Below are 13,869 nucleotides of genomic sequence, written 5' to 3' on the forward strand. Positions count from 1 at the left end.
GGATGGTTATGTAGTCCTTAAATTGTTGATAAAGAAATGTACTTACTAACATGCAAAATACAGTATTTAGTAAAAAGGTATAAAAATTATGTCTGCTGTAAAAGTGAAGGTGAAAGTCACTCAGTCGTGTCCGACTCTTAGTGATCCCATGAACTATACAGTCCATAGAATTCTCCAAGCCAGAATGCTGGAGTGGGTAGGCTTTCCCTTCTCCAGCAGATCTTCCCAACCCAGAAATCGAACCGGGGTCTCCTGCATTGCAGACAGAGATTCTTTACCAACTGAGCTATAAGGGAAGCTATAAATATGTTTGCAGTAAAAATACCTAAATATAGATATTAATGGTGACACTGACAGGAAACATTTATTCTGAAAAGACGTCAATTCTTCTCTAATTAATCTATAAAGTCAACGCCTGAACTCAATCCAAGGAAGATTTTTTCATGGAATGTATTCTAAAATGTATATGCTAGAGCAAAAGGGAAAAAGTAGGGATAATTTTCAAGAACAAGAAGAAAGGAGGAGCTACTCTACAGGATAAAAAGACACAATAAAGAAATAAAGGCATCATAAAGAAAATGTAGAATTGAAGTAGGGAAAAGACAGATCTATATAGACAGAAACTTGATGTGACAAAATGGCATTGCACATCAGTGGAGAAAATACGTACCAATGAAGAAATGCTGCTAGGAAAACTGGCTGTCCATGGGAAAATAAAACAAGGTATCCACACTTCACAATATACACACAATTCCATCTTAGAGATTGCAGGTGAAACTATGAAAAGCAAAATTTGAAAACTTTTAGTAGAAAACAGATGAAACTATTGCTATGACCTCAACCTAAGAAAATAATTTTTTTCAAATAAGACACGAAGAACCAAAGCCAAAACGACTGATTTAATTTGATAGCATAAAAGGAAACTCCTGTTCAATGAAAGACATTATTTAAAAAGTGAACAATCAAGCCCCAAACCAGAAGACAACTGGACATGTATGGACAGAAAAGAATGGGTAAGAAAAATATATAAAGATAGCTTAATAAGAAAACCAATAGGAAAAACGGGCACATGACTGGCAAACACACTGTGCAGAAGACATTCAAGTAGCGTGTAAACACACACATTCTCCATCCCATTAGTAATCAACGAAATTTTTATTAAAGCCACAGTGAGATACCATGTCATACCTATCAAACTGACAAAATTAAAATCTCTTTTTGTGAGGATATGAAACAAAGTATAAGCATTGTAGGCAGCAATTTCACTACAGTTACTCAATTTGAAGTTGTGCTCATCGTAAGATCCAGGAATTTTCTGGTTATATACCCAGATAAACTAAGTACAAGTACAGGATAAACCAAATACATGCACGTGGGAATTAACACAATCTTGAGTGACAAACGGGTCACAGAAGAGATCAAAGGGAAAATTAGAAATATCTTGAGACCAAAAAAGAAAAAAATGCTTACAGCTACATGTCTGAATAGTGAAAAATTGCAGAATTTAAATACTTGTCGACAGGAAAATGTATTTTTTAAATGTGACATTTTTAGAAAACAGAATACTGTAAAAACAAATTAAATAAGTGACTATATCTATAGATATTAGCATGAATAAACCTTGAAAACGTAATATTGGGCCAAAAAGCCAAGTGCTGAAGAGTTACATACTATGTTCTAAGAGACGCAGAGGAGACACTTAGGTCTCCCTTTAGCAGTAAAGGGGACTCATTCCCCCAGCTACTGGGATTGCTGTAGGCTGACCACCCTCAGCTGAAAAGAGTCACCTTGTCAAAGTCAGGTCCCCTCTGGGGATGCAGACTGCATCCAATGACCGGTCAGTGTGAGGCTAACGATGTTTGGCCCCTCACCTCAACTTAGGACAATTGTGAAGGGCTGTCCCAGCTTCAGAGCTCCCCCTGGGATTGGCGGAGGCCTTTCCTGTGACTGCACTGCAGCCCAATTTCTCTCTCAAAAATCTCCCTAATAAACTTCCGGCATGTTAACCTCTGCCCAGAGTCTGCTTTCCTTGGAACTCTACCTTCAACAGATACACCTTATATCCTGTTTGAAAACATATAGCACACATGTTAAGAAGACTGAAATCATACCAAGTGTCTGTTCTAACCACAATGGAACAAACTAGAAATCAGCAGCAGAAGAAAAACTGGAAATTTCACAAGCACGTGGAAATTAACACAATCTTGAGTGACAAATGGGTCACAGAAGAGATCAAAGGGAAAATTAGCAATATCTTGAGACCAAAAAAAAAAAAAAAAGAATGAAAAACAACAAACCAAAATTTATGGGATGCGACAAAATCAATACTAAGAGGGAAGTTTACAGTGGTGAACACCTACATTAAAAATGAAGAAACTGCTTAAGAGCGCGTGCTCAGTCATGTCTGACTCTTTGCAACCTCGTGGCCAGGCTCAGTCTCTTATTGATTTGGAAAACTCAGCAGTGGCCACAGGACTGAAAAAAATTAATTTTCATTCCAATCCCAAAGAAAGGCAATGCCAAAGAATGTTCAACTACTGTGTAATTGTACTCATCTCACATGCTAGCAAAGCAATGCTCAAAATTCTCCAAGCCAGGCTTCAACAGTAAGTGAACCGAGAACTTCAAGATGTTCAACCTGGATTTAGAAAAGGTAGAGGAATTAGAGATCAAATTGCCAACATCCATTGGATCATAGAGAAAGCATAGAGAGTTCCAAAAAAACATCTACTTCTGCATTATTGACTACGCCAAAATCTTTGACTGTGTGGATCACAGCAAACTGTGGAAAATTCTTAAAGAGTTAGGAATACCAGATCACCTTACCTGCCTCCTGAGAAATCTGTATGCAGGTCAAGAAGCAACAGTTAGAACCCGACATGGAACAACAGACTGGTTCCAAATTGGGAAAGGAGTATGTCAAGGATGTATACTGTCAGCCTGCTTGTTTAACTTATATGCATAGTATGTCACACAAAACACCAGGCCAGATGAAGGTGGAATCAAGATTGCCAGGAGAAATATCAATAACCTCAGATATGCAGATGACACCACCTTATGGCAGAAAGTGAAGAAGAACTAAAGAGCCTCTTGATGAAAGTGAAAGAGGAGAGTGAAGAAGTTGGCTTAAAACTCAACATTCAGAAAACTAAGATCATGCCATCCAGTCCCATCAGTTCAATTCAGTTCACTTGCTCAGTTGTGTCCGACTCTTTGTGACCTCATGAACCACAGCACGCCAGGCCTCCCTGTCCATCACCAACTCCCAGAGTTTACCAGTCCCATCACCTCATGGCAAATAGAGGAGGAAACAATAGAAACAGAAACAGACCTTATTTTCTTGGGCTCTAAAATCACTGCAGATGATGACTGCAGCCATGAAATTAAAAGATGACGCTTGCTCCTTGGAAGAAAAGCTATGACCAACCTAGACAACATATTAAAAAGCAGAGACATTACTTTGCCAACAAAGGTCTGTCTAGTCAAAACTATGGTTTTTCCAATAGTCATGTATGGATGTGAGAGTTGGACCATAAAGAAAGCTGAGCACCAAAGAATTGATGCTTTTGAACTGTGGTGTTGGAGAAGACTCGTGAGAGTCCTTTGGACTGCAAGGCGATCCAACCAGTCCATCCATCCTAAAGGAATATTCACTGGAAGGACTGATGCTGAAGCTGAAGCCCCAATACTTTGGCCATCTGATGGGAAGAACTGACTCATTGGGAAAGACCCTGATGCTGCAGAAGACTGAAGGCTGGAGGAGAAGAGGAGGATAGAGGATGAGATGGTTGGATGGTATCACGGACTTGATGGACATGAGTTTGAGCAAGCTCCGGTAAGTTGGTGATGGACAGGGAGGCCTGGTATGCTGCAGTCCATGGGGCTGCAAAGAATCTGACACAAACAACTGAGAGACTGAACTGAACTGAACTGGCCAGGGTCCTCTGTCCATGGAATTTTCGAGGCAAGAATACTGGATTGGGTTGCCATTTCCTACTCCATTCCCCATCCAGAGACTGAACCCACATCTCTTGTGTCTCCTGGATTGGAAGGCAGATTCTTTACCACTGGTGCCACCTGGGAAGCCCACATTAAAAAGGAAGAAAAATCCCATATAAACAAGCTAATTTTACACCTCAGGGAACCAGAAAAAGAAGAACGAACTAAGCCCAAATTTGGCAGAAGGAAGGAAATAATAAGATTAGAGCAGAAATAAAATAGTGAATAGAAAAACAACAGGGAAAACAACAGGGAAAAACTATCAAAACTAAAAGTTGACTTTTTAAAAAAAACAGCAAAATTGACAAACATTTAGCTAGACTAAGGAAAAGAGGAAACTCAAAATCAGAAATGAAAGAGGAAACATAACAACTGATGCCACAGAAACTGAAAAATGTAAGAGGCTACTATGAGTAATTATATATCAACAAATTGGATAATCTAGAAGAAATAGAAAAATGACTAGAAACATACAACCCACCAAGACCAAATCATGAAGAAAGAGCAAATATGAACAGAGTGGTAAGGAGGCTGAATCAGTAGTCAAAAACTCCCCAACAAAGAAAAGCATAGGACCAGTGGTCACTGGTGAATTCTATCAAATAGTTAAAGAAGTATTGTGGATCACAATAAACTGTGGAAAATTCTGAAAGAGATGGGAATACCAGACCACCTGACCTGCCTCTTGAGAAATCTGTATGCAGGGCAAGAAGCAACAGTTAGAACTGGACATGGAACAACAGACTGGCTCAAAATAGGAAAAGGAGTACGTCAAGGCTGCATATTGTCACCCTGCTTATTTAACTTATATGCAGAGTACATCATGAAAAACGCTGGGTTGGAAGAAGCACAAGCTGGAATCAAGATTGCCAGGAAAAATATCAGTAACCTCAGATAAGCAGATGACACCACCCTTATGGCAGAAAGTGAAGAAGAACTAAAGAGCCTCTTGATGAAAGTGAAAGAGAAGAGTGAAAAAGTTGGCTTAAAGCTCAACATTCAGAAAACTAACATCATGGCATCCAGTCCCATCACTTCATGGCAAATAGATGGGGAAACAGTGGAAACAGTGAGAGACTTTATTTTGGGGGGCTCCAAAATCACTGCAGATGGTGATTGCAGCCATGAAATTAAAAGACGCTTGCTCCTTGGAAGAAAAGCTATGACCAACCTAGACAGCATATTAAAAAGCAGAGACATTACTTTGCCAACAAAGGTCCGTCTAGTCAAGGCTATGGTTTTTCCAGTGGTCGTGTATGGATGTGAGAGTTGGGACTACAAAGAAAGCTGAGAACCGAAGAACTGATGCTTTTGAACTGTGGTGTTGGAAAAGACTCTTGAGAGTCCCTTGGACTGCAAGGAGATCCAACTAGTCTATCCTAAAGGAGATCAGTCCTGGGTGTTCATTGGAAGGTCTGATGTTGAAGCTGAAACTCCAATACTTTGGCCACCTGATGCGAAGAGCTGACTCATTTGAAAAGACCCTGATGTTGGGAAAAGACTGAAGGCAGGAGGAGAAGGGGATGACAGAAGATGAGATGGCTGGATGGCATCACTGACTCAATGCACATGGGTTTGGGTAGACTCCAGGAGTTGGTGATGGACAGACTCCTGGCGTGCTGCGGTTCATGGGGTCGCAAAGAGTCAGACACGACTGAGCGACTGAACTGAACTGAAACCTAATTCTTCTCAAACTGGTCCTGCCATAGAGATAGACATGTAGACTGGAACAGAAGAGAGAGCAAAGAAATAAATCCATGACTATAAGGTCTTCAATAAGGGCACCAAAAATACACAAAACAGAAAAAGACAATCTCTTCAATAAACAATGCTGAGGAAACTGGATATCCACAGGCAAAAAATTAAACTGGACCCTTATCTTATGCCACATAGAAAAGTTGACTCAAAATGGTTTCAAAACTTAAACATTAAGACCCAAAACTGTAAAACTCCTAGGAGAAAACATAGGGGAAAAGCTTCATGACACTGGGCTTGCAACAAAAGCAAAAATAGACAAATATCTGTATATTAAGCAAAAAAGCTTTTGCAGAACAAAGAAAAGAATTTAACAGAGTGAAAGGAAAATATCTGATAAAGAGTTAATATCCATGATATCAATATTATGGCTGCTACAACTCAATTAGCATAAATAAATATGTACACAGATAAATAAATAAATAAGGAAATGATTAAAAATGAGCCAAGGACTTGAATTGGCTTTTGCCCAAAGGAGACACACACATGGCCAACAGAAATATGGAAAGATGCTCAACATCACTAACCATCAGAGAAATGCAAATACACACTGAGATGTCACCTCACACCTGTTACAATACCTGTGATTACAAACACACACACACGCATATAAACAAGTGTTGGCAAGGATGTGAAGAAACTGAAACCCTTGTGCACTGTTGGTAGGAATGTAAAATGCTACATCTGGTATGGAAGACAGTACAGAGGTTCCTTAAAATATTAAAAATAGAACTACCATATGATCCAGCAACTATACATCTGGATATTTATCCAAAACAATTGACATTAGGATGTCAAAGAGATATTTGCACTCCCAACACTTTAATTCTATAACATTCCTTATGCTTTCTTTGTATGCCTGAAATATTCCATAATTTTTAAAAGTAACTTTAAAGGAACATGTATCCGCTATTCTCTACCTTTACTCTTTTTTTTTTTTTACCAAGATAAATGACCTTCATGTGGACAAGAGGTTATCACAGGTGCTCCCACATCTTGAAACAAGACCAAATTTCACAGTGGAAGCAAAGAAAATAGAAATACAGAGTTCTTTTTTTCCTTTTACATTCTTCTTTTGAAACTGAGCAATCTCAAAAGTATTTACAAGTTTGTAACTCCTTGTGATGTACAAGGAAGGATCATTTGAAATTGGCCGCTGCACAGATAAAGTGCATCACTTCTACAGTAACTGCACCTCTCTTTCTTCTGCTCAAGAAATTATCAAATTTCAAATGAGAAAGAAAGTATAAGACTAACTTTGCTTTTATTACATTTCAAACTCAGTGGCGCCCTAGTTTGGACCTGGGCAGTCTGACTCTGAACTTAGACACTGTTTATTACCAGGAACAACCCCCAGAGAAAACTTCTAAAAGTAGGATTCAGAGTAAAAGGAGATGCCAATAGATCTTGCTTTCTAGGTTCAGAACATTTTCAATATGAAAAGTGTTAAAAGTATAATTACAGTTATATAAAACAAAACATTTTTGTATTTATAATAAAAACATTAGCAAAATAAAAGTGTTGCCTGGATGACTTAATCAAAGAGCATATTCACGTGAAATACACAGCTGAGGTCAAACTATTTCCCCACACTTATCAGAATAATGGCACAACTGACAGTGTCACTGTGTTCAGCTCTGATCTTGTCAATTAAAAAATTTGGTATATTAAAATTAGTTCCACATCCCTAGGGTTGGTTCACAATGTTTTTCCTTGTCCCTATCCAACTTTCTGAGCTATTTTGGGACAGAAAAATATCAAAGAATTCAGTAACTTCAAGGAAAAAGGTGCATGGAGGGAGGCAGGATGAAAAATTCATTTTCCTAATTTGGGGCAAACAGATTGAGATCAAACAATCCCATTTATCTTTCACAGTTCTCAGTGTTAGTCACTCAGTCGTGTCCAGTTCTTTGCGACCCCATGGACTATAGCCCACCACCGGGCTCCTCTGTCCAAGGGATTCTCCAAGCAAGAATACTGGAGTGGGTTGCCCTTCTCTTCTCCAGGCAATCTTCCCAACTCAGGGATTGAACTCTGGTCTCCTGCATTGCAGGCAGATTCTTTACCATCTGAGTCACCAGGAAAGACCTAATTTATCTTCAATCACATTAATTATTCAGGATCATTACTAAGAAACTAAACTTTGGATTCTATATTAAAAGATTTATAGACAGTTGCAAAGAAGGAGGAAAGAAAAATCAAAAATCTCAGATACAGGCAAAAAAAGGGGGGGGGGGGTATTGCTGACTGGCAGCAGAAATCTCCAGTGATCTATGTCAGCAAAAGCTTTCATATCTTAAAGGAATCTTATTCACAACCCCTTCCTTTACATCATTTTATGTTTCAACAATCTCTTTCCTGACACTATAAAAAAAACCTTTTTCTTTCACATTTTCCCAGCAATCCACTTGTCCCTGACTTTTCAGCCACATCTTGGAAAGAGTTGTGACCTCAGCTCAGGCTGGCAACACAGGCACGCCCTCTTCTGGCACAAAAGGAAACTGCCTGTTTACTCTGGCACTCGTGCCCAAGAAATTATTTCTGAATTTTACAGCACTGGGACACATACCTCATGGTCTGCATTTCACAGACGAGGAAAACAGCCTAACTGAGGTCAAGAAACTTACTTCATCAAGGTACGCCAAGCAGGAGGACATTTAAAGCAGGATCTGACCATGTATTATTGAAAGATAAGTTGGAAGCAATGGGTAAAACCTAATTGTAAATTGTACTGTTTTGACGTAGATTCAAAATAATGGTTTACATAGTATTTTTGGTTTAATGTAATATATTCATGATCATTAAAAAATAGAGGAATAGTGAGCAAAATTTTCAGAAGAATTAGAGGAGCTATTTTCCAAACTATTTTTCAATATTTTCAAAAAGTATAAAAATAAGATTATTTTCTGTATTTATTTGTTGGAGCTTCACAGGTGGCTCAGTGGTAAAGAATCTGCCTGCCGCTGCAAGAGATGCAGGAGACACAGGTTTGATCCCTGAGTTGAGAAGATCCCCTAGTGGGGGTGGGGGGGGGGGGGGAACGGCAACCCACTCCAGTATCTTGCCTGGGAAATCCCACGGACAGAGGAGCCTGGCAGGCTACAGTCTGTGGGGTCAAAAAGAGTTGGACATGACTGAGCACTGAGCACGCGTGCACATTTGTTACCAGTGTACTTCTTTCAAAAGAAGGACAAGGCAGAAATAATTAGAATTGAAAAAATAATGAACTGTCATCCTCATTTACATGCTAATATCAATGGATATGAATAAGAGCTTATGCTTTGTGTTAATGACATGTCAAAAAATTTTAAACCTGTTGATTTCTAAATACCTTTATTAGTAATTAGCAATCCTTATCATAAATTAATATGATTAAAAGTACCTCCTTTACAGGGCTATTTTAAAAGTTAAATGAGCTAATACATATATAAGATGGAGCTATCTTTTCTAAAATTTACCTTTTTAATCTTTATACCAAAGAAGTATAAAAAATGTACTTTATAAGTGATAAAAATGCAGAGAAAAGAAGTAGGAAAAAGCAATCAAAAGGAATTACTAAGTTCTTAAACCTGATAGGCTTTCACGTCAGAGAACACCTCCACTCTGTAACTGCTCTGAAGCTCTCATCAGTGATTTTACCTGTAAACACGAGGCCCACCACAGCCCGAGATGCTGCACAAGCGCAGATCAAGACCATGTCGGTTTTCACTTTCCTCCCTACTGTTCTGTGTGCATTCTCCCAGAACCCAGACGGGTCAAAGAAGGACATCTTTAAAGTTCAGTCAAGTGTATGCAAATAGCTACAATCCTCTGATAAAACCTCTAGAGTGATTTCTTGGTTTCCCAAACCAACAAGCAAAACAAATAAACCTCCTAGGTGTCTCGTATTCCCACCTCAGTGAATGGTATCCCCACTTGTTGAGATGGCCATGGCCAAAGGTGAACTCAACCTTGATGGCGCTTTCTCTCCTATTCTTCAAATTCAGCCCGCCACAAAGTCACGTCACTCAGACTCACTGCATCTCTTGATGCTATTCTCTCTTCTTTATACCCCATGTCACAGCTTTATGGTCCCCCCAACCTGGCTAACAGTCAAGTCCTATTCATCCTCCAAATCTCAGCAGTCTACATTCCCTGCTGCAAAGCTTCCTGGAACAATGCCTCTCTGGAGGCCCCTGCCTCCTCCCCATGGAGGCCGACTGTGCATCATCAGGCCTCCAACCTCAACTCCATGTGTCTTTTATCCTTGCAGGTATGTCTTATCTTTGGTGTACATGACAAATATAAGAGTCCCTTAAATCTTTGTTGAATAAAGGATTTGCTTTGAGGGGAGAAAAGAAAAAGAAAAATTTGGTTAAATAACTGGTATTTTATCTGGGAAAATGGCTGAATGAATTTTAGGCAAATAACTGGTTGTTTGCAGAACAAATTTTTTTCTGTTTGAATATTCCTGCCTGGAGAATCCCATGGACAGAGGAGCCTGGTGTGCTACAGTCCACAGGGGTGCAAAGAGTCAGACACAACTGCAACGACTTAGCACACATGCACACAGGCTGAATCATAAGCAAGATGTTCTAGAGTTGTTGACTTTTTCATTAAAATTAGGTCATTTTCTAATTTTATCTGAGGATGTAAAATTCAATGTCCCTAGAGACCCTATTTCTAGGCTGGTGCAGACGTGGCCAGACCCTGCTCCAGGGGGTTCTCTTGGTTGCACTTTACCTCTCATCCTCAAGGGTCTTATGTCCAGATTTCCTGCTGTCTCCATGTATGTGGGGCTGGGGATAGGTGGGTGGGCACCCAAGACCTAGAAGGGTGTGCCTCTCTGTATCTAAAAAATACAGAGGTATTAAGCTGTTATCCATTTCCTTCACGAAGAACTGAGAGGTGGAGGTTAACCTACACTTCTGAACTACTGTGCACGAATACAGTATCAACCTAAGAAACTACCGTTTCTTCCAGCCAGAGGGTGCTAACAGTTGTTCGGCACAAAACCAATCATTCCAAACCAATGTTCACAGGTAAGCGAAATGCAGCTGCTGCTGTTCCTCAGCTCTGGGACAGGCAACTAATAATGATTTGTTTCACCTTCAGAATCCAAAAAACATTTGACACAAAAATTAATTAATTCAACAGGTCTTACCAAGTATTCCAAAGCAACACAGTACAATGAAATCTGCAATCTGCCCTGTTTATTGAACAGTTGTCTTAATGAGGATTTGAAAATCTGACTGGCCATCCATTTTTTAATGGCTTTATTAAGGTGTAATTTATATACCATGAAAGTAATCCATTTTAACAATACGAGCAGATGAGCTTTAGTAAGTTATACATAGACAGCTGCATGACTGTCAACAAAAATACTTCCATCATCCTAACAGTTCTTTCTACCTGTTCACAGCCAACCTCTACTCCCGCTCTGGCCCCAGGCAACCACTGACCTGATCTTTGATTTTTTCTTTTCTAAAAATTTCGTATAAATAGCACATTACAACACATAGTCCTTTGTTTCTGGCTTCTGCTAACTGGCATGTTTTTGAGGTTCATTCATGTTATACCAGAGAACGAATTAGGAGTTTGTTCTTTTTCGTGGCTGAGTAATATTCCATTGTACAGCCGTCACACATTTTGCTTATCCATTCACCAGATGAGGGATTTGGATTCTTTGCGAATTGTCTACAGTATCTTTTGGATTGTCTATTGTAAATCTGCTATGAATACATGCTTGATTCTTGAATGGACACAATTTTTTTTTTTACAACCTTATTGGGGTGTTATTGATATACAATAAACCACACAAACTTAAACTATACAATTTGAAGAATTTTGATGTAAGTATACACCCCTGAAACTATTATGCATGATCAAGATAACGAGTATATACATCACCCCTAAGGCTTCTCTGTGCCCCTCCCTTTCCTCTTCTCCCTCCTCCCCCAAGCCATCCTCAGGCAACCATGGATCTGCTGGCACTATAGATTAGTTTCCATTTTCTAGAATTTCAATTAAATGGTGCTTTGAGGGGGCAATCTGCTTTTTTTATAGAGCATACTCATCCTGAGATTCCCCATGCCATTGCATATATGAATAGTCCACTCCTTTTCATTAGGGAGTTGCATTCCAGTGCATAGATTTATCTGTTCATCTGTTGGTGGTCAGTTACATTATTTCTACTTTTAGGCAACGACAAATAAAGCTTGCAGGAACACTGTGTACAGTCTTTGTCTGGACATATGCTATTATTTCTCCTGACAGCATATCTATAAGAATGGAATTGCTGGTCACATGTTAAGTGTATGCTGAACTTTTAAAGAAACTGCCAAACTGCTTTTGAACATGGTTGTACCATTTTATATTACCACCAGCAGCATGTAAAGATTCTGGCTTACCTACATCCTTGCCAATGCAGGGACTGTCAGGTTTTTTTTAAATTTTAGTCATTATAGTGGGTGTGCAGCAATATCTCATTAAGGCTTTAATTTGCATGTCCCTCATGACTAATGATGTTGAAACGCTTTTCATATGTTTATGTGCCATTCATGTATCTTTCTGGTGAAATGTCTCTTCAAATTTTTGTACATATTTAAATCGGATTGCTGTCTTTTGACTGAATTTTAAGAGTTCTTTATTTTTTTCCTACATGTGCTGTGCTTAGTTGCTCAGTTGTATCCGACTGTTTGTGACACCACGGACAGGCTCCACTGTCTCCAGGGGATCTTCCCAACCCAGGGATCGAACCTAGGTCTCCACACTGCAGGCGGATTCTTTACTGTCTGAGCCACCAGGGAAGCCCAAGAATACTGGAGTGGGTAAGCCTATCCCTTTTCTAGGGAATCTTTCCAACCCAGGAATTGAACTGAGGTTTCCTGCAATGAGGGTGGATTCTTTACCAGCTGAGCTACCAGGAAAGCCCCCTTTTCCTACATACTAATCCTTTATCAGACTTATGTTTTGTGAATATTTTTCCCTAGTATGTGGCTTGACTTTTCATTTTCTTAAGAGTGGTGTCTTCTGAAGAGCAAAACTTTTATTGTGATGAAATCCAATTTACCGTTGTTTCTTTTATACTTCATGATTTTTATATCCTAATGACTAACTCTGTGTCTTGAGTTAGACAAAGATTTAGTCAGTAGGATATAAAAAGCATGAAGTATAAAAGAAGCTACATTTACTTCTTTACATGGGGGTCTATGATCCACTTTAAGTTGATTTTTGTGTATGTTGTAAGGTAAAAGTCAAGGTACATTTTACTTCATGCGGAAATCCAAATGTTAGTATTTGTTGAAGAGACTATGCTCTCCCTATTCGATTACCTTAGTACGTTTGTTGAAAAGCAACTGACCACATATGTATCTTATTTCTGGATATTTTGTTCCACTGATCTATATGTTCATCCATATGTAAATACTACACTGTTTTTATTACTATAGCTTTATGGTAACTTTTGAAAAGAGGCAGTTTAAGTTTTCCAACTTTCTTCTTTTTTTAAAGTTACACTGACTGTTCTAGATCTTCTCCATTTCCGATAGATTTTAGAATTTGTTTGCCAACTTCTATAAATACATTTCTACAAAAAGTCTGTCTGAGACTTTGGCAATGACTTTGTTGAACCTCCAGATCAATCTGGAGAAGACTGCCACATCACCAATACTGAATCCTCCAACCTATAAACACAGTATATATGCCGACTTACTGAGGGATACTTCAATTTCTCTCAACAAAAGTCTGTAGTTTTAAATATGCAGGACTTACAGTTCTCTTGTTAAATTTATTCCAAAGCATTTTGGTCTTTTGGATGCTACTACGAATGGACTTGTGTTTTCTTGGAGTATCATATAAACAGCATCATACAATATGTGACCTTTTGTGACTGTCTTCTTTCACTTAGCATGTTTTCAAGGTTCACACATGTTGTAGCATGTATCAGCTCTTTGTTCATTTTTACTGCTCAATAGTATTATTCTGTTACATGGATGTACTGAATTTTATTCATCTGGTTTTCAGCTGACAGTCTCAGATTTCTAAGGGTTGATGGTTCTTTTAGTAAGCTGCTTAAACTTAAGCAGTAGACTCTATCTCCCCCCATGAAGTGTAGCTTTTGATGTCTTTGCTTTG

At 38.9% G+C, this 13,869-nt stretch overlaps 1 long non-coding RNA gene across 2 annotated transcripts in view; it reads right to left on the reverse strand.

Annotated features, from left to right (window-relative positions):
• The window catches only part of LOC129659507 (uncharacterized), a 78,453-nt gene that overhangs the window by 7,289 nt on the left and 57,295 nt on the right, over positions 1-13,869 (reverse strand). The window contains exon 6 of one of the 2 annotated variants that reach the window (XR_008718096.1): positions 671-777. This is a non-coding gene — a long non-coding RNA (uncharacterized LOC129659507). The other variant, XR_008718097.1, reaches the window with a different exon arrangement.

This window comes from Bubalus kerabau, chromosome 8 (assembly GCF_029407905.1).
Source record: "Bubalus kerabau isolate K-KA32 ecotype Philippines breed swamp buffalo chromosome 8, PCC_UOA_SB_1v2, whole genome shotgun sequence".
Taxonomy (NCBI): Eukaryota; Metazoa; Chordata; class Mammalia; order Artiodactyla; family Bovidae; genus Bubalus; species Bubalus kerabau.